The sequence below is a fragment of the Copadichromis virginalis genome, linkage group LG22 (assembly GCF_057382275.1).
Source record: "Copadichromis virginalis isolate Kocher_CV1m ecotype Utaka linkage group LG22, C_Virginalis_male_GT1.1, whole genome shotgun sequence".
Lineage (NCBI taxonomy): Eukaryota > Metazoa > Chordata > Actinopteri > Cichliformes > Cichlidae > Copadichromis > Copadichromis virginalis.
Window position 1 is genome coordinate 6,534,542 of NC_140638.1, and position 20,658 is coordinate 6,555,199.

At 41.3% G+C, this 20,658-nt stretch overlaps 3 non-coding genes across 3 annotated transcripts; all 3 read right to left on the minus strand.

Annotated features, from left to right (window-relative positions):
• Window positions 1-16,391: 16,391 nt before the first annotated feature.
• Window positions 16,392-16,462, minus strand: trnag-ccc (transfer RNA glycine (anticodon CCC)). Its single transcript has one exon. It is a non-coding gene; the product is annotated as a tRNA-Gly (tRNA).
• A 1,772-nt stretch (window positions 16,463-18,234) lies between these two features.
• trnag-ccc (transfer RNA glycine (anticodon CCC)) lies at window positions 18,235-18,305 on the minus strand. Its single transcript has one exon. It is a non-coding gene; the product is annotated as a tRNA-Gly (tRNA).
• A 1,098-nt stretch (window positions 18,306-19,403) lies between these two features.
• Window positions 19,404-19,474, minus strand: trnag-ccc (transfer RNA glycine (anticodon CCC)). Its single transcript has one exon. It is a non-coding gene; the product is annotated as a tRNA-Gly (tRNA).
• Between the last annotated feature and the right edge of the window lie 1,184 nt (window positions 19,475-20,658).

Genomic DNA, 20,658 nt, shown 5'->3' on the forward strand with positions numbered 1-20,658 from the left:
CTGGTAATGGCGGGGAGGTGCTTAGTAGAAACATCTTCAGATCAACTTAATCGAGGCTTGAATCAAATCCACAGCATAAAGGAAAAGAACGGCAAGAGTAATACATTTTACTTGGCTTCTATAGTGCTCTTTACAGCACTCAAGCACTTTACATACTCTGTAAGATCTTATATAACGGAAAAACCGGCTTACTCTCATGTCTCCATTAAAATGTTGCAGGGCTGAGCAAAAATTAGAAACCATCAGCAAAACAAAGCATGAATAATTTGGCCTTTTAACAGCATTTCCTTATAAATATATTTATCTGATGTGCTCGGTCATGTTTTTCCATCCCCTTCAATGTTAAAATTTGAGAGGAACTGCATCATGATTTGAACTTTAACCCACGTTTAAAGCCCCATAGAGTTTTCGGTCTTCCTTCTGAAGTGAAGATGTAATCTTGAGCAACTGGACTGCTTTGTGTACAGTAGACCACTACTGCACAAGCAACCACTTGTTTCTTCACCCCTTTTGAAGTCGTCATTTCTCCAGTGAAAAAGTGGCTTTCCTGTTGCTTGCTGTTCATTTTGGGATGTTGTCTTCCTTATCCGTGGATTCCTGGAACTGTACCTTGCAAGATGAAGCCTGAGGAATTGGAGACATGGCTGTACTATCTCAACTTCCACTTTGTGAGAACTCTGAGATTAGCGTGACATCAGGATTGTTTACATCCCGATTTTATGCAAAAACCTATGTGTGGAGGTGTAATATATAACAATAATTTCTGTCTAGTCATTGTTTAGTCTTGCTTTATCTTGCCCTGTTATCACTACAATCTGCCACTTGGGAGTGTGGGTGGGAATGAGTCTCTATTCCCTCTAAATTATGTTTTTAATGAAGCAAATCCTCAGTGACTCCTCTAGTCTAGGCACTGACAGAGACTTTTAGAGATAGAAATGTCAGCTTGGTAATGTTATCGGTCATTGATAATGAACTAAATAAACACCCCGTCCCCTCCCCGGTGACGTTAAAGTCTGTCTGCTCGCGAAAACTTTTATGAAGAAACAAAGAGCTACAAATCATTAAGGCTTGTATGGCGGCTCTTGGAACTCGATGATGATGTTGATGAGAGGGAGAGTCTGTTTATGGTTGTGCCAAAGTAACGCACTAGCTGGGAGACAGAGAAGCACAAAAAGCAGACTAATGAGACAACAAATGGCAGCTGAACTCCACGAGCACTCTTGTTATACTGTATATTCCTCTTAGGTCATGTCAGGAGGCAGCCGAGTGCTCAGAGATGAAGGAGCAGAAACTGAGGTGCCACAGTAACACCGCCTAAAGAGTCTCTTTGTATTATAAGTCGGCTGTAACTTTTAAAAGCGAAAAGGAAGACACCGCCTGAACTGAACTCTTGCTTCCCTTTGAGTTCCTCGGTTAAATTTTCTGTAGCAGTGATCATATTTCTTTGCATTGCGAGTGAGGTCCTGTTATTTCGGCACTGTGTCTATGAATTATGTAAATTGTCACGATAGCTCTGCATCAGTGCTGCTGAGACAGATTTTTGTGCGTGTTTGGATACAGCACTTACAATTCTGCACACTTCTTTTGAGAACCGACACCAGTGCCAACATGTTTTGATAATTGGAAACAATTAAGCTGTCTTGCAGAGGTGAGTTTTGAAATGGTCTTCCTGACGTGCGGTATTCATAGACGTTAATAACTCCTGTTCTTGGATTGACTGGGACACACCTGAATGGCAATTTGCTGTGGATAAAAAGCTCTGCGTGCATATGCTGACAGGTGGCATCAATGTAAAAGACTGATGAAATACACATTTCTCCTACTAAACTACTAGCTACATTCAAAAATATGTTATTATGAATATGTCATGCTGCCTCTCATGTTCACTTTACCCACCTTCAGCTTGTTCGTGTCCACTGTTGCTTCTCTCTCCTGCATTATTTTTCTCTTAATCCCTCTCAGGACAGCATTAGTATTACTGCATGAGCTCAGCTGATTTGGTCTTTTTACCTTCAGACCCTGAAATTCTGATTTATTCCGGAACACATATTAGGGACTTTCTCTGGCAAATGTGCCAGAAAATTCTGTCCATCGTACCCTGACTTCACAGAGAATGAGATTCTGCCCTTAACATCATCCGGTGTTTCAGACGTCTGACATTTCCATTTCCCTTACAAGACTCATACAGCTAGTGCTGTAGAATGGCTGTATCAGTCTTTAGGGTAGATAAAACTCAGAATATCTCAGCTCGGAAATTATGTTGCTGCTGCACCAAAAGCTGGAGTATATAGGCATGTTTGTCTTTCTGTTTTTGTGAAGACATTCATTGACACTGATGCATTCACAAGCCAAGTTTAACCATCACAACTAACTGTCAGACCCTTATCATAACTTTAATATAAGCCTGCTTCTAACTTTCTAGCGTTCATAACCCTCAAACAGGCCCTGAGTGGGTGTGAAAAAATTAGAGCCAGCCGAGAAGTTTTACCTTTTACAATGTCAAGTGTTCCTCTGACTGTGAGGTGTCCACACTTGAAAAAGACCAGACTTTGAATTTCACTCAACTTTATTTAGACCAACTAGTTTGATAGCTGGTAGGTAGCAGCAGGTAAAAAACCTTTCAACACAAAAATAAAGAACATTTCATTAACCATTCAGATAAATTACACAGAAGACAGATGAAATAACAAAATACACTTCAGTAAAGCCATTTACCATGTGGTTAACTGTGTTAATTTAACTGTGGTTCTTAAATAAATATACACAATGTGTCTTCTTTGCATTTAACACTTTTTTATAAACAATTGTATTTTAAAGTATACATTTTAGAGTTCACAAACATTTTAATAGACTTTAAGGATTTTCTTTACAAAGAATTATTTTCTTTAAATCAAAACCAAACATTTATTCACTAGTTTTACGATCCACCCAAGGATTTGGGGTAACTATTTTTAATATTAATTAACATAAATATGTGGGAACACTAACTGCACAAACAATTTATTCAAACTTAAACATTCATTTTTGTCAATATAATTAAACTTAAATGCAGCAACTATTTCCCTAAGCGTAAAACATTTGCACAACTGAGCTTCCATAGTCCCAGATACATCTGCAAAAGCAAAATGTGAACTCAAGCGCTTACCGATAGCCTGTCTTGTTCAAAGTCTTCCTCACAGTGGAAAAGTGCTTTGTTTGCCGTCCTCTCAGTATGTTGCACCCGGGTCAAATGACTGCTGCATGCATTTAAAGGTTTACTCGGCACGCCCACCCTTGATTGCTCTAATGTGGCTCACCTGGCAGGGCGGCGCACACCAGGCCGTGCTTAGTTGTTGATTGCACCCAAGGTCTAATCAGCGGCCATGGGTAAGCAGCAGCAGCAGCACCGAACAGGTAGAGGGCAGGAGGAGGAAAAGAGGAATAACAGCCACACCTACTAGGTCAGCGCGACATACAATATTTGGTGACTCAGATGGTCTAAAACTCCATGAAGATGGCTGTACATACACTATTTTCATTTATCTATTTAACTGATATAATTTCTTTGTTTATGGTTCTCAAGAAAGCTTCGCAGCCAAGGCACAATCACACATCTGTAAACTGTGGCTATAAAAAAAAAAAGGCTACACACTCCCACAGATGAGCATTGCATGTGTTAATATAATCAAATTAATTGTATTGTGAGATATATACGTAGAAAATGAAAGGCCTAAATTAAGTCATTTTTTCCTCATGTAGTGTTTCTAAGTGTAGGTTAGTTAGAATCTGTATAGGCTCAAAGTCATTAATTTCTTGCAGCAGCTCATTAACCAACGTATTTTTAGGCTCAAAAGCAGAAGCGAGACATCAATAATCAGTTTTAAAAGGTTTAATGAACTATCACAGAAATTCAATAGGGCGAAGGCTTGGAGCAGGTAAGTGATTGCAGGTGAGAGGGTTTTAGGCCAGAAGAAGTTAGTGCTTGGCCAATGTGACGACAGGGAATTATCTGTAGATCAAGCTGTGGCTGCTGGATCGGAGCTGGAGTTTCAATTAGTGATTCGAATGCTCTTTTGTTTCTGTTTTGGTAGCAGGTGGTGGGGTGGGGGCTGGATGCTTGGAGAATACAGAAGTGGTGTAGGGTGGGCAGACATGCCAGGAAAATAAAAACGGTTCTGTTAAAGCCTTTTGTGTTGACCAGCTCAGGTGTGCTCAGTGTCCAGGGAGGAGTTGGAGGAGCTTTTTTTGCAGGATTCAGTTTAATTTACGTTAATTTACACAGCGCTAAAATTACAACAACAGTTGCCTTGAGGTGCTTTATACTGTAAGGCAGGCGTGTCCAACTCCAGTCCTTGAGAGCTACTGTCCTGCAGCTTTTAAATGCATTCCTACTCCAACACAGCTGAATCAGATGATTGGATTACCTCTCCAGCATGCCATCAAGTTTGGCAAAGGCCTGGTAACAAGCCATTCATTTGATTCAGGTGTGTCGGAACAAGAATGCATCTAGAAGCTGCAGGACAGTAGCTCTCAAGGACTGGAGTTGGACACCCCTGCTAAAGGCCCTAAAACCCAAACAGCTCTCTGTGAGCCTTCACAACCGTGGGAAGGAAAAACTCCCTTTTAATAGGAAGAAACCTGGAGCATAAACAGGCTCAGGGTGAGGCAGCCATCTGTTACAGCTGATGAGGGGAAAGAGAAAGCAGGGGGAAAAGATAACAGTCTTTCTCCCAGCTCATGGTATTACTGGCTTGTGCTGCTACTCTCTGCTAGTCACCACGACGGTGGTAATTAAGCCTGTTGTGTCTTATACTTCTTTTATTTTTCATCCTGTAACCCTTCTTTGTTCTCCAGTTGTCTACCAGAAACCTGTGTGTTTCCTCTGTGTTTGCAATTCTAAGTTTAATGGTCACTTCGCATTTTCTAACGCAGACCCTCCAGCTGGATGCTGCACCAATAAAATAAGAACAGACTTACCTGAAAGCTGCCTGCTCGCTGTTTGCCGAATCTCCCTCTGCTCCCTGGGATCCTTGCCTTTCTGCCAGTTCGTCCTCCAATTGTCCTGCTTAAGATGCCAACAAATAAGAGTATTACATTGTGATGCAGAATTCTCGGCCAGTATCAGCATAATAAAGGGATGGCTCAGGACCATATGATCCAGCCTTAAATATAACATTTATCACAAAGTGCCTTCAAAAAGTCTTGGCTCTAATTTTAAAAGTAGAGAAGATCTCTGCATCTTGAATTCAAACTGGGAGCTGGCTCCAAATGAGAGAGGCCTGATGGCTGAAGGCTCTGCCTCCCATTTTATCTTTATAAACACAAAGAACCACAATGAAACCAGCAGAATGAATGCTGCGGAGGCTTCAGCTTACAATGTGCAAGGGATTTCACACTAAATAAGGGATAACAATCAGGTAGGAAGTGAAAGGATGAGCTGGTCCATGTATACTGCAAATAAGTTAGATGATGGTGAACATGTATGACAGCTGACGCACAGTTATCCAACAAACTCTGCCTGTGGGTGGGGGTGAAAGATGAGCTGGCCCAAAACCAGGCCTGTCCTGACAATGGCAAACTCTCAGAACCTCTGATGTCACTGATTCCAGTCTTGGGCCGAGCACCAGCACTGAGTCTGTGGAAAAGATATAAGAGCATAGTCAGATATTAACTCTGAGTTGGTTCACTCAGTGAAATTTCAATTTAGGCTCATTTTCAGTCAGCTTAGATTCTGCTCTTGGTTGGATGGATTTCTGGTGTGTCTAAATTATTGTCTGGCTGTGCAGCAATTCGTGCAGATTCGAGATCAGATTATGAATGATAAGGTTGCTTTGATTTTATTTGATATAGCTCAATGCAGCTTTGACTCTATTTTGCTTTAAACAGGCAGATTGTGTCTTTTTTTAAAAATTCACCCCAAATTCTGTTAACTTACACTAATCAGCAACACTGCATTCATATTATTTAACCTCCTGAGAAATGGAAAAAAGAATCTTCCCATTGAACTAAAAGAGGCCGCCGAACACATGAGATATCAATGGAAAGCCCAGGATGTCCTCTATTTAGTACATCAGGACTTAGGGCAGCTCAAATAAGTCAAAAGATAAAGACCAAAAACAAATGTCCAATACAGAGGATATAAATGAATAGGCCTGTTTGCGCTTTGTGTAAGCTAGTGTAAAGAGTGACTGTGAGCAAAGATCAGACAGAAACTAATAATAATTAGAATCTGAATTTTTTTTCATGTGGGATTCAGCAGTTCACTCTAGCATTCATAAATTTGTTGCTGTTTGCATTAAGTAGACTTGTTAAAATAATAAAACAGCAGTACACGTAAGAGCTCTTTTAAAATCAGTCAAAACCAGAAACCAACACGTAGCACTCTGAGAGCACAGACCCGCCGAGGCAGCTCACGCTCTGTGTAGGACTTACTTTCAGTGTGAATAGTGCTGTATTTTCTGTATGTTTGTTTGTTCTTTTTAATTGTACTATAAGAAAATTGTAGTGCAATAGAAATAGGTGCAAATTGCAGGCTTTTGTTATTTGCCCTGTTGAAACCCATTTGAATACACTGTCAAGGTTTTCCTGGCCGACTCACTCATTTTCTCTTTTTCTGTTGTAGAATAGAATTGAATAGCCCTTTATTTTCATTGCACATGTATGCACATAATGGGTGCTCCATGCCAACTGTGGCAGAATAAAACATAAATAGTAAGACAGCAGGAATAAATAAGAAAAAGGAAAAATATATTAATTCAAGATGAATATATACAAAACAGGAGGGAGGCACACATTTGAGAACAGGTTGCAAAGTGCTTCAATGTATAAAAGACTTGGTCTGAAAGAGTCTGTGTGTGAGTGGCCTGAGCGATGAAGGTTACTAAGACCATGGCTCAGATTGGTGAGGTGGGGGGTAGTGTTTGTTAACAGTGCGAATGGCCCAGGGGAAGAAGCTGTTTGTGAGTCTGGAGGTGTGGGACCTGACTGACCTGAGGCACTCACCAGAGGGCAGCGGGTCAAACAGGCAGCCAGGGTGCAAGGGATCACCTGTGACCGCCCTGGTTTTCCTGAGACAGGAGGATTTGGTGATGGCTTCCAGGGGTGGCAGAGGGCAGCCAGTGATTTATTTTTTTATAAAGGTGGTGTTAATTACCCTCTGTGCAACCTTTCAGTTCTCGGTTGTGGTCCCTGCGTAGCAAACACCCAGGCAGTAGGAGAGCACACTCTCCACTGAGGACCGATAGAAAGCCAGCAGCAGCTTCTGGTCCAGGTTCTTCCTCCTCAGGACTTCTTTATGGTGTTGTGGATCCAGGTGAGATCCATGGAAATGTAGGTGCCCAGAAACCTGAAGGTGGAGACAGATTCCACCTGTTCTCCATTTAAAATGAAAGGGGAGTGGACCACTCTGTGCCTCCTCAAGTCCATGACGAGTTCTTTAGTTAAATCAACAATTTAGCAGAAGCTGAGAGTAGTCAAATCATGAAAATCATCTGATATGGTTAAAACAAACACCAACAGGACAAATTCTCTACTTCTGTTACCCCCGTCATACCTGACAATGACGTTGGTTGGATGGATTGGTGTACAGTCAACAATGTGTGTTGTATATATGTGCGTGTGAGGTAACCATGCCTTGTGCTCCAGGGATGGGTCTTTCTGCTGCTTCCCCACCTTTCAGCTCCATGCACCTGGGATGATTAACTCACCTGTGAGTAATTTTGTGATCAGCTGTCTGATTGTTAGACTGGAAACAGTTGGTGGAATTGTTGCTTCTGAAATCTGCATGTTTGACTCTGTGACCTCGACTTACTTTCAGTTTGTCTCTGCGCAGGAAACCTGGAGCTCGTGAGAAAGTATTCCTGTGGAGAGATGAAAATATGGATCTGTCTGAGTTAATAACAACATATTTCATGTACCTATATGTTGTTAATTAAAAAAAAGACTTGTAAGAATCCTAGTTTCTAAGTTACAAGAGTAATAGTAAAATAGTATTTCTATTCTTGTATGAAACACAGCTCTAGATACCACAATTATGACCTTCATATCAATCTACTGACCAAATGTGACACATTTGAAATCTTTACACAATACGTTATGTGTTAACCATACACAACACACTTGTAAAAATCATAGTTTGGAGGTAGAAGCATTTTTTTCCGTTTTAAACCAATAAATTATTTACCTGACCTTGGAGACTTTGGTAGATGTAAACCAAGTTTCAATGGACCGTCAACATGACCCCACTCTACACCCCTACACAGTTTTATTGGAATTCATTTAAAACACGCAAACACTACCAAAGACCTACCACAACCTTCTTGGAAGAAGTAAAAAAAAAAACATTAAATGAAATTCAAAGCATTGCACTGAAATAACCGAATAACTTTCACTGGACATCTGAAGTGGTGTGTCAAGTTCAGAGCTGTTAAACTCTTGTTTACAGAGTTTGAAAATAACTTTTTAAAAGATTCTTGTTTGTTTAAAACTCTGCTCTGTTTACTTTAGCCTGCCTTCTTAGATGCTTCTCCTGTGGAGCAGTTGATTGTCTGATGATCTGCTTTTTATCATTTTTTTGTTTCTGTGTTTTGAAGCCTCAGGTGGAAATGCTCAGTTGGCTCCTTGCTCTTGCCTTGGATGGAGTTCCCCCATTTGAGCAGTCCTTCCCACTCCCACCTTTTATCTGGAAATAATATGTGTGGACTGTGTCAGGCTGGAGGTTCCAACTGTTCTTTCCCATATTGTTGTTGCAGCTATGTTAACAGTTCTGAACCTCCTCACACACCTTACCTGGAAACCTGTTCACTTGTTGCCTCCAGAAACTCCCAGAACTACTCACCAGCTCCATGTAGTCTGTCAAAGAAAGTACTTAGCCGCTCACCTGCCTGCCCGCTCTTCAAGCGCTTTCTTCCGCCACCTGTCTGATACTCGCCAGCTACCTTCACACTCCCTCTGAGCCTCCCCTCACTTCCAATGCAACCAAGACCTCTGGTTCACTCTCATTATTCTCATCATCCTCTTGGGTTCCAGGTAATCGCTTGTCTTCTGTCTAACAGAGCTTCCGTGTACCAGTCCAAAGTGTCTCTGAATTTGTCCACCAACTGTCTGAACCCATTAACAATTCATTCTTTCACCGCAAACAGTACAAACCTTTCTGCCGTTGTCCGAGTCTGCTCTTTGGGCCCGCTTTTTGCCATAATACAACATTGTTGCTGTGTGGACTGCCTCTATAGTGATGAGCATGTAAAGTCATTATGTTGCGTGAACCTGGTCTTTATTTCCTCTTTGTGCGCAGCAATGCACAACATTCAGAAAGCACTATGGCGGGGGAAACAAGCGTGTCAGTACACCCTACTGGTCCCCTTGTGTTTTCAGTTAACTACCAGTGCAGCACATGCGGTTATGCGAGTGAACAAATACTAGTCTGCTGTTGAACTGATGCTTCAAAGCCCCGGCCAATTTTTAGTTGTGTTATGTTATGTTCAAGGAGTATCCTGGCAAATTGCAAACCCCGTTAACTCTATCACACATTCTGTGTAAAGATAATTATGGAAAGAGGATTAGAGGGTTTGTTACTCAGAAGACCATTTACAGAGTTGCAGGTGTTCATTGCAAAATGTAGCTCTGAGGAACATTTGTGTTTGCATGCAAATAATTGTAACGACTTCTGTATTTTTTACCTTTTCCCATGAGCACCTTTATGGCTCCAAATATAGCAAAGTGGTGTGTGACCATGTGACGGTACTCAGAATATATTAAATTTGCTTTCTGAGCATTTGGCTTAAACCACTGAACATATTTCTAAGTGTGCTTACTTTCTTTCCATCTCTTTTATATCCCTCTTTTAACCTTTCTTTATTTACTCCCTTGATCCCTTCTCCAATTCCACCTAAACTCCAAGGCTCCCCTCATTGCTCCTTTCTCTGTCAAAGTTAATTGTTTTCTGTGTTTTTTTTTTTCTTTTTTCTTTGGTTTTCCCTTCATGTTGTTTGATTGAATTGAGAGGACTTCTCATCGTCACTGCTGCAGGGCTAAACAGAGAAAGGGGTGCCAGGGATAAAGATGGCAAGCCAGAGGGTGACTCAGTCTTCCTTATTCCAAGACACTCACTCACTCCCTCTCTCTCTGTCTCTCTCTCTCTCACACACACACACACACACACACACACACACACACACACACACACACGATAACACTGATACAAGTAGTTTAACACATCCAGACATGCGTTTGCAGGCCGACACAAAATGTACAGTGCATTGAGGAAAGAAAAAGTTTCATCCTCATATGACCCATGAGCCTCACTAGAATGTCCTTACGCAATGTAATACACAATATATAAAACAACGCCACACATGTGCTCATGTGCTCACCTCCACGCTCAGAAACCCCCACTTTAATCTGTTCTCCAAATGTTGTTTTCTTCCCTGCGGTGCTGAGCCAGTTTTTCTATTTATGGGGGGGTGTTGAGCTGATGTGAGATGATCGGAAAGTGCCTCGCTCCCATTGTGATTCTCCTTGAGGTGTGTGTGTATGCAAATGCATGTGCGTCCATGTAGATGTTGACATGCATGAGTTCGCTTCTGGGATTGTCTGTGTGTGTACTTGCATTCGCGCCTGTTTCCAGATCTGCCAAGGTGTTGTATGTCCCTGTGTGTTTGTGTGTGTGTATTTGCATTGTGTATGATGGGGATATAAACAGGACTCGGCTCATAAAGAGCAGATGTGCCTCCAATAATGGCTAAATGGAGATGCAGGGAAGCACCAACAGCCAGACTAATCAATGCCTTGAAGTGCACAACTTTCCCTATAAAGGGGTGTGTGCATGTGGATGTGTGCACGTGGCTCTATGTGTGTGTGAGATACAGTTGCTATTAGTTTGTAGCTGAATGTCCACGTCTTCTATTAATACAAGCACACGCACGCAGAAATTTGAAGGAGGTAGCATTAAAGCACACAATGCTGCTCCATGTATTGTATGAATAGCATGCACTAAAGCTAGCAGGCACTCTGGAAATGAAATTTAACCAGCTGAGATGGTGAATTTGTGGAGATACTTTAATCCAGTCTGAGGTCCTGAGTAGTTTTTTATTTTCAGCACTATATTTGAGAGCTTTGGGAGAACTAACTTGAAGCTATTTGGTTTGGATTATAAATGCATTAGGAAATCCAGGTAATCCAAACACGAAGACATGCACAAACAAACAAAATCTACAGAAGTCACGCAGTACCTGTGCTCTGTTTTTAAATTTAAGGTATCAGTGCTCGCCTTCTGACAAGACCATGGAGCCGTACTGGTTTCTTGAAAATCGACAACAGTCTTGTGATGTGAACCAAACTCACAAGGAAAACACTAATTACCGGTAAACAACGTCCTAAGCATCAACGCTAATGAAGCCATCTACGAGCTGTGTGCCAAGAGCGTGCTGCAGGTAGTCACGGGAAGAAAGACATGAAAAGGTAAAGATGGCGAGGAAAAAAGGACTTAATGGAAGAGAAGCAAAGGGATACTGGGAAGAAGGGAAAGTAAAATGAATGAACAGCAAAAGAAACTGAAACAGGAAGGAAGAGATAGTAGCTGTAGGGGAAATGAGGGAGCTCGAGATTCAGTGCAAAAATAAAAGAATCAAATGAGCAATAGCAAAGGAAAGAGAAGAAAAAAGTGATGGAGAAGAGAAGAGAGAAGTATTTCGGGAGGTGTGAGAACAGAACATATCATCCCGGGGGCTCTGTGACTTTCCAGGCCTTTAATGTCTTTAATTAAAGCCAACAGTATTATCGCCGTGCTCCCTTGGAGTGCCATTAGCAAAGCAACAGCTACAGAGCCAACTAATAGAGGAGGAGAAGGGATTGGGTTAAAATGCCTAATGATGGGAAGAAGCAGCAAGAGGGGGGTGGATGGAGGAGGTGTGGGGAGTCATCGAGGCCGCAGGAACGCTGGAGGTCAGGATAGACAGGGTGAGAGTAGTTATTAAGGGTGAAGGGGAGCTGGAAGCCACGATGGACAGAGGGACACACAGGGTGAAGATGATGGAGGAGGATGAATGGAGGAATGGAAGAGGAGGAGGAGGAAGAGGAGAAGGCTTGGTGAGGAGGAGGGGGTGGATTTGTGAAACTTCAAAAGGCCAAAGCTGGAGAGGAGACAGGCTGCCATGGAGAAAGAATTATGGAGCTAAACGTGTGGGCTGACTGATACATGATCACATTATCCCGGCAGCTTGTTTAATCAATCTGACTTCCCGGTCTCTCACATGACCCTGCATCAGAGTGGGGAGGCATGGCAACCACTGCAGGGGCAGAAGGCTGCAGAAGGGGTTTGTCTTGTGACATTTTAATGGGAAGAAATGCGATGGCTTTGGGTAAATTTCACCAAAATGAAATGCGTTTCAGTGCCACTGTATATAAAGATTAATGTAGCGAGCTTTGACATCACCCATTGGTCTGTATTCAGGAAATGTTTTGTCTCGCATGGCCTGGAAACCTGGATCATAACCCATTATCGTTTACTGTCAGTTCAAAGCGAGGATCCAAATGCAAGACAACACAGAGGCAAGGAGGGAGGTTGCAAAAAAACAGGTTCTTTAATGAACTTGCTAGTGGGTGTAAACAACAAAGGGCGCTGCTGAGGAAGAGCGGGCTGAGTCCAAAATATAGTCCAAAGACTAAGTGCAGCCAGAAAGCAGGAACACAACAGAGGAAACTAAAGCTCAAGGAAAAACTCAGGGGAAGAGGAGGAAGCAACTGGAGAGTAAACAAAGACAAGACGAGACACATGTGAGAAGAGTTAAAAAAAATAGCAGAGATGGAGAGACAAAGAAAGCAAAACAACAAGGAAACAAGGAAGATCAGTTGTCAAAACAAAGGAGGAAGTCACTACAACTGGGACATGAGAATCACTCAGACATAGACTCGTAGACAGAGAGACGAGCAGACAGGGAAACATAGGGGCAGAGCTCTTACTTACACATGATCTAACAGGTTAACGACTTTACCTTCATTGTCATTAAAATCAGGTGAGAAACCAATATCACTGACCTTTTGTCCCTCTTTGGGGGGACACTCCCACTGGGTATAAATCTGGGACTCGCCGCCATTTGACCTTAGAACTGAAGAAGCTTCTCGGATGAGAGGTGAAACGTCTTCAAGCAACTTAAAGTAGTCCAGACGCTTTTCTTTGCAAGCTCCTTTGACTACGATGACCTGGATGACTGAGAACCTTCACAGACACAATATCACTGACATGTTTTTGATTCTTCTCAATGAAGCATATCATACGAAATGACCAGCAGTAAAACTTATCAGAGGTCTGCAGAGCAGCGAGCTAATCTTACAGAGCAGCTGAGGGGGGATAACATTAATGTTTTTATCCTGCCGTGCCATCCTAAGGCCCATTTCTCATTTATCACTTTGTACATCCTCGATTCTTATCCTCGCCTCTTTGCCTTGCCTCTTAGTTCCTACCGTTAGAGATGCACAACAAGTTATCATTTTATTCAAGGAGGACAATCTCGAAATTCCAGAGAGCTGCCACTTTAAAGTGGTGTCAGTTAAATATGACATTTGGCACAGCTGGATCATAAAGAGTTATTACTGCTGTATTTTATGATCTCAGAGGTAACAAGGTTCTCTTTTTTAATCACACACACACAAAAGGGTGAAGAGTAGAAGGGAATATTCCCCTTTAACTGAAGCTAAAAAACTCCTCAATCCTTCTCTCTCTTCTCTCCTCCTGCTTTTGTCCTCCAGATTAATTTTAGACACTGGTAAATCCTTCAGTGTGACGTACTGAGATTGATTTCAGCGTCACAGAAAGAGAAAGAGATGAGGAAGCTTAGATTAGAGACACGAGGCAAGCCTTTCATCCTGGGTAGATGCTGACTGAGGGATAGATTTGGGGGGTGTAGTTCAGACTGACTGGATTGTTCCCTTTCTGGCCTGCATCCTGCAAACCTCTGGGAAAACTGTTCTTTGATCCTGGTAAAACTTTATTCAACTTTTTACTGTTGAAACACTGTTTTGTTCTATGTGTGGCGCACGTTTCTTTTAACCTGAAGTTTGAATAACTTGGACAACTGTTTTTTTAAATAATAATAAATGATTTAATTGCAGGACAAAGGTGGTGCATCATACATGAAATTTTAATTTGTATTAGGAACAAGCCCATTTGAGATTTTCTAATGCTTTTAATTTTTTTGTGTTAATCTGACAGCTGTGATAAACATGCACTATGGCTAGTTTCACACACACACACACACACACACACACACACACACACACACACACACATATATGTATGTAAGCAATTCCATCACTAGTCATGTTTCCTGTATTTTCTATTGTTGTTTCCCACTGCTCTGGTTTGAGCACTGTGAGATGAGCAGAATATTAAACAAATATTTTTTATGGTTGACTGATGAGCAGGCTTAAAAAAACATGAAAGCCAAATGAAATCTTTTCCCACACGCCTTCAAAACCAGAATATCGGGGAGGTTTTAAGCTCCCTTGTGAACTCTCTCGCAAGGAAGATGTTTCTTTCCTGCCACAACACAGAGTAGGTAACAACTCAGCCTTCACACGTTATCGTAGCTTTAATTGTGTCGCTGTATTTAAACAGCTGCTGAATCAACATCTGTTTGCCATCAGATTGTATGCTTGGGGAGATGCAACTGCAGTGGAGTCACAAAGTGCAACTTGGAAAACAGTCTAGAAAGTAAAATGAAGGAAAAATAAGTGACCGAGCGAGTGTGTGGGTGGGTGGGTTATAGGTTTTTTTTTAAAATGACTTCCAGTAGGTGCCAGTAATCCACTGTCAGCTGCTGAAAGTGTTCCAGGTCACATATGAGATACCAAGTCGCAAAGTAAATAATGCATTGGGCATAACACTGCCACACCCTTTAAAAGGTTGGCCTGAGGCATTACTGAAAAACATAATATTAAAAAAGCTTTAGTATTCCCGAGTCTAGCCTGAGACTCACTTAAACCAGTAGGGCCTTAAGGTTTTCAAACTCAAGATGCCAGATCTTTGAAGGATTTTTCTGTTAGTGCTAGCGTTAGCGCTGTGATGGTGACAACCTTTTTTCTTAGTTTGCAAAAACGTCTATAGTCACCTCTCAGAGTGAGGAGCCACTGCAGTTTAAGCTGAGAAGAAAGAGCAGGGAGCGGTTTAAATTCATGGTAGGTCGTGCCTTACCTCCAAAGGACAACCCGGAGCTTAGAGAGTGACTGAAGCTGCAGCCTAAAGAAGAGACAACAGGGTTGAAACTGGGGGCCCTCTGTGCTCATGCCAAAACACATTGTGCAAATATGTGTGACTTTAATCAAAACCAAAGGCTGGGCTGTGAGACGGCAGATGTTGGTCTGGTAATATTGGTTGTGTTGGTTTGGCATAGAGCTGTTTAACTGGGTGTTCTTTAAAGCAAAACAGGAAAAGGGGATGGAATTTGCAGAAGTGCAGAAATAAGAGGTTACAGAAACAATTACGAGAGGGCAGAAATGGATGATTCATAACCTTTTTCATTGGTGATCGCATATTGAGTCCAGAAAACAAGACTTTAACTGAGAAATTATGTGTTCACCGCAGTTTAATCATCGGTTCGTCACAGAGGACAGTAACCTTTTCTGGGAATGGAAAAATCATTCGTTGCTTTTCAGCTCAATTGAACTGCTTAGTTGTGTCAGTGAGGTTTTGCTATTTTTACAGCAGCTTGTTATACGTTACCAAATTATTTCAACTCTGATAACACTGTCCGATTTTTATTCTAATTACTTCATCCAGTTCTACACCAGTGAACTACAACACAGAAACCACTGAAAGGTGAAGTGAGCAACAGAGATGTAACAATAGCAACTGTCAAGGATGGGATGTATGAGACAGCGAGTGAACAACAAGTTCTTGAAGTTGGACAGTGAGAGATGGCACTGTGGGAGGAAGAAGGCGGTACAGTGCTGTCCACGGTGTTTTGCTGGGAAACCGTAGACTCTGGCACTTATGTGAATGTTATTTTGGCGCATATCACCAACCTAAACACTGCTGCAGACAGTTTACATCCCGTCATGGCAGCAGTATGTTCTTTTTTCAACAGACTAATGCTCCCTGCCACAATCCAGAGTTAAGACAATTTCAGGGTGTTGGCGCCAAAGCATCAGTACACTAGAAAAACAATGAAGGCACACAATGCAACCAATAAGACCTAAAGAACCTACACAAAACACTTTCAGATGACTCGTGGAGTTGATTCTTTGACAGGTCAGGGTTGTTTGACATCAACTCCAAGTCTGTGTAATGCTTTTTATGCACATAAAGCGGGTTCCAGTGATTCATCTGGGACACTTTTAGAGTTCAGTATCTCACTAAAAGACATATCATCTCCTGCAGAACCCAGAATGAAGTCACATGAAATAAGCAAACCACTTTCTGCACTGCCTGGGAATTGAACCCAGGTCACAAGAATGGGAATCTTGTATGATGCCACTACACCAGCAGTGCTGCATGACTGGCTGTTGTGATGAATCATTAACCATTTAGCATACGTGACATTTTATTTTTCCAGGTCCACAGCAGGTGCATATAATTTCGTGAAAGTGGTAACCACTACTAAAAGGGAGCTCAAACACCACCAAAGTCAACATATATAGTAAAGTCTTGGATGGCATGTGCTTGGACTATCTAAATAAGGGGTGCTATAGGAGACGTCATCAAATCCAGAACCAAAGAAATCTAAAAGAGACTTGTACTTAGACACTGAACAGTGACTTTCTGAGGACGTTGGGCATTTGGCATGCATCAGATATGGTCTATGGATCAGTGGCTCACTCCCATGAATCACTTTTTTATTATACACATACAGAGCAGCTGATCTGTTTGAAGGATAGTGGTGGACTCTTAAACACCACATGAGGAAATCAGGAACTAAAGGCATCACTTACTGCCTGCCTTGGAATTGAGCACAGGTCATTCGAATGGGACTTTTGTGTCTATATTGGACCATAGACCAGGTAACAAGATAGTCTGGTAAAGACAGTATGTTGCAGTATTATGCAGCATAAAGCTCTCTGCAATTTTTTGCTTGGAAACCTTGGCTCCAAACATTCATGTGAATGTTACTTTGACATGTGGCACCCAGCTAAATGCTTCTGCAGCGCACCCCAAGCAAATGCATTTCTAGCCTTCTTTTAGAAAGGGACTACACCTTTTAGAGGAGACCAACATTTCCCAGGTGATTGTAGCCTCCAAATTCTCTGTTCTCAGTCTGGCCAAGTGATTGTAGTATGTGCTGGAAAAAAAAGTCTGACTGATGGAGGCCATTTTGCAACCTAAAGGTCTTAAGACATCTGCTGCCAAGGCCGTGTTGCCTTGTACCACCTTTGTGAGGATGTGAGGCATAAAGTCTAGAGAATAGTGTCTCAGCCACATTAATAACCTTTGACTTTACAGATGCATAGCAGCTGTATATGCTGAACTCTTAAATGCATTTGAAGAAGCGTAAAATGTAACTTAAAGCACTGCCAGGGAATTAAACCCAGGTCACAGGAATGGGAGTCTTGTATGATATCATTACACTAGCAATGCAGACTGACGCACAAGTATATGCAGTAGTAGTAGACAAAGGTCTAAAGATTTCTGAAGTTTTGGGAATAAAACCCAGGTCACAATAATGGGATTTTTGGATGCATTCACTAACAGTCTTAAGCTTGAAAGAAGGAAATTGGACTTCTTTGAGTTTTTTAAGACGTTTCACCTCTTATCCAAGATACTCCTTTAGTTTTTTGTTTTTTTTAAACTATAAGAACTCCCATAATCCCAGAAGGTTGATTCTGATCATCTGGATGTTGCATTTTCAGGGACAAACGTTTCAACACTCATCCAAGTGTCTCATTCAGTCTCAGCTGCCTGCATGTATCCCAGGTTATAAATAGTATGCTTGCAGAATGAGTTAAAATGGCAACACTGACTAATAATGGGTCGTGAGGTCAATTTCATGATCATTAATATGCAAACTGTCATGACCATTGATCAATGGCCATGAGTACCATTCACAGAGAGTTGCAGAATGGCTACCATCAAAGAGGTGTAAGATGGTCTCTTTAAAGTTGAAGACTGATCAATGGTGAACTTTCTTTAACTTTAGAGACAGCTAATTTAGCAACCCAAACGTCCTGTTGCTATGTGATGCATTTGGCATGGCCCACTGAGCAGTCTTAGAACTCATAGTTTACTTTATGATGTAAGTCTGAAGTAGAGGACACATAAGATTTATGTGCACTGCCTGGGAATTGAACCCAGGTCACAAGAATGGGAGTCTTGCATGATACCACTACACTAGCAGTGCTGTTGCAAGCTGGCCACATATGTAGTTGCATTTTTCTGTTACCTAAAGGTCTTAAAGCATCTTTTGCTCAGGCCTTGGTAACTAGTGCCACAGCAGAGTCTTGTCTTTTTCCTTTTATAAATCTACTTACAGTTTTTATTTCTGTGACATTATCTCGCTAGATGATCAGTTAGGATAGAATTATTAAAGACACGAGCTGCAGAGAAGGGCTAGAGGTGAGATATAGCACACTGCCTGAGAATCTTATATGATACCACTACACTAACAGTGCACCAATCAGCTAAAGGTCTCAGCATACAATGGTCACTGCACACGGCTGGTAACATCATCATATACCCACATCCACTTATATTTGCTATTACGGCTCAAGTAGCCACTGCAGTATTCTCCTGAACAATTGAAGCAGCCAGTCAGACAAAAACTCTACATCAGCACCGATGCAGGAGGAGGAGAGCGAAAACGTGAAGCAAAGTAACCTGGTCATGTACTGTACTTGGACATCAACACGAGACTTTCTGAGGATGTGACGCACTTGACATGATTTAGTCTTAGAAATCATAGTTTACTTCAGGATGTTAGTCTAAATTAGAGGTGGCATAACAGTCTTTGCACTGCCTGGAAATTAAACACAGGTCACAAGAACGGAAAGCTTGTATGATATCACTACACTAACAGTGCGGTCCTGGGTTAGCCACATATCTTGCCTTTCGGGTTATGTGCTGTAGAAACAAGTCAGCGAGGTGGAGGGCAATTCTGTCAAATGAAGGTCCTAAATGATCTTTTCCCAAGGCCTTGGCAACTAGTGCCAAAGAAGAGTGTTACTGGTCTATTTCCTTTTATAAATCTGCAGTATTCTCCTGAACAGCTGGAGCAGCCAGTCAGACAAAAGCTCTACATCAGCACTAATGCAGGAGGAGGAGAGTGAAAATGTGAATCAAAGAAACCTGGTCACTCTATCAGACATGGATGGTACTTAGACAATAACATGAGATTTTCTGAGGATGTGATGCATTTTGCATGACATTGCATGCATTCAGTCTTAGAAATCATAGTTTACTTTATACTGTTTGTCTAAAGTAGAGGACACATAAACATTCCTGCACTGCCTGGGAATTGAACACAGGTCACAAGAATGGGAATCCTGCATGATACCACTACACCAGCAGTGCTGTTAGAGGCTGGCTGAACATGCAGTTCCATTTTGGGTTATGTGCCGTAGCAACAAGTCAGCGAGGTGGAGGGCAATTCTGTCACCTAAAGGTCTTAAAGGATCTTTTGCTAAGGCTTTGGTAACTAATACCACAAAAGAGTCTAAATCTACTTGCACATGCAGCATTTTTTAATGACATTATCTTACCAGAATATACATGATTTGGGATGGAACCTGCTACTTTGGCCAATTCTTTTCTTCCCATTGTTCCATGTAAACACTCATCATGTTTGAACTATGCCTGGTTTAACTTTTCTACACACATGTGAGTTTATTTATCTAAATATAAAAAGTTTTAGTTTACTACAATGTATCCATAAGAAACCCTCCCTTATGTGTCTTTCAACGCGGACTTTGGTTTTGGTGTAGCTTCAGTTGTTTACCTCAAACCCTAATTTGGCCATTGAAAATTGTTCTCCTAAGTCTTGACAATCAGAAAAAAATACTGGATCACTTCACAAACCATTAACATTTTTCCACAGAAGTCTCTTTGTTTTTCTTCCAAATTTCAGGGCTTTCATCATCATTAAATCATTGTTGACTAAATGTTTAAACTACAAATGTGAAGTGAAGTGTTTTTGACTGTTAGGCTCTTACTTTTTACACATGAGATTAAATGAGATATAATGGCTCAGGATGACAGGGAGACATATTATACCTAATTTTGCACCTCGGTGGTGGCAAGACTGCAAACACAGAGAGGGATTTATTACAATATGGGTGCAGAGCTGAAAAGCAAGGGCTAACCTTCATAACCAATAATACCAATTGGGATTATGTGCATACAGTGGTATGATAACAATATAAGATATAATAACTTTGTCTAATGCCTTTAATTGATTTTTTTCTGTCTACTTCTTGTACTTTTAAAAGGTTCACAAACTTTCAGGCAACAATGTTACCCTACAAACTTTTGCTTTTTGTTTAACCCCATCTTTGACCTTAAGAGTTGAGCAGACTTTAGGGACAGAAACTTGTGCTTATAAAGCTGTACATTAGGGAAGTTTAGTTTTTCTTTGAAAACAAAACAAAATAAAGAAATAAAGAAAAAAAATTCTCATTGTAGAACCCACAATGTCCCAGGAGCCATATTTCTACTGTCTCTTTTTTAACTTGGAATTGATTTGGATGTTTATGAACAGG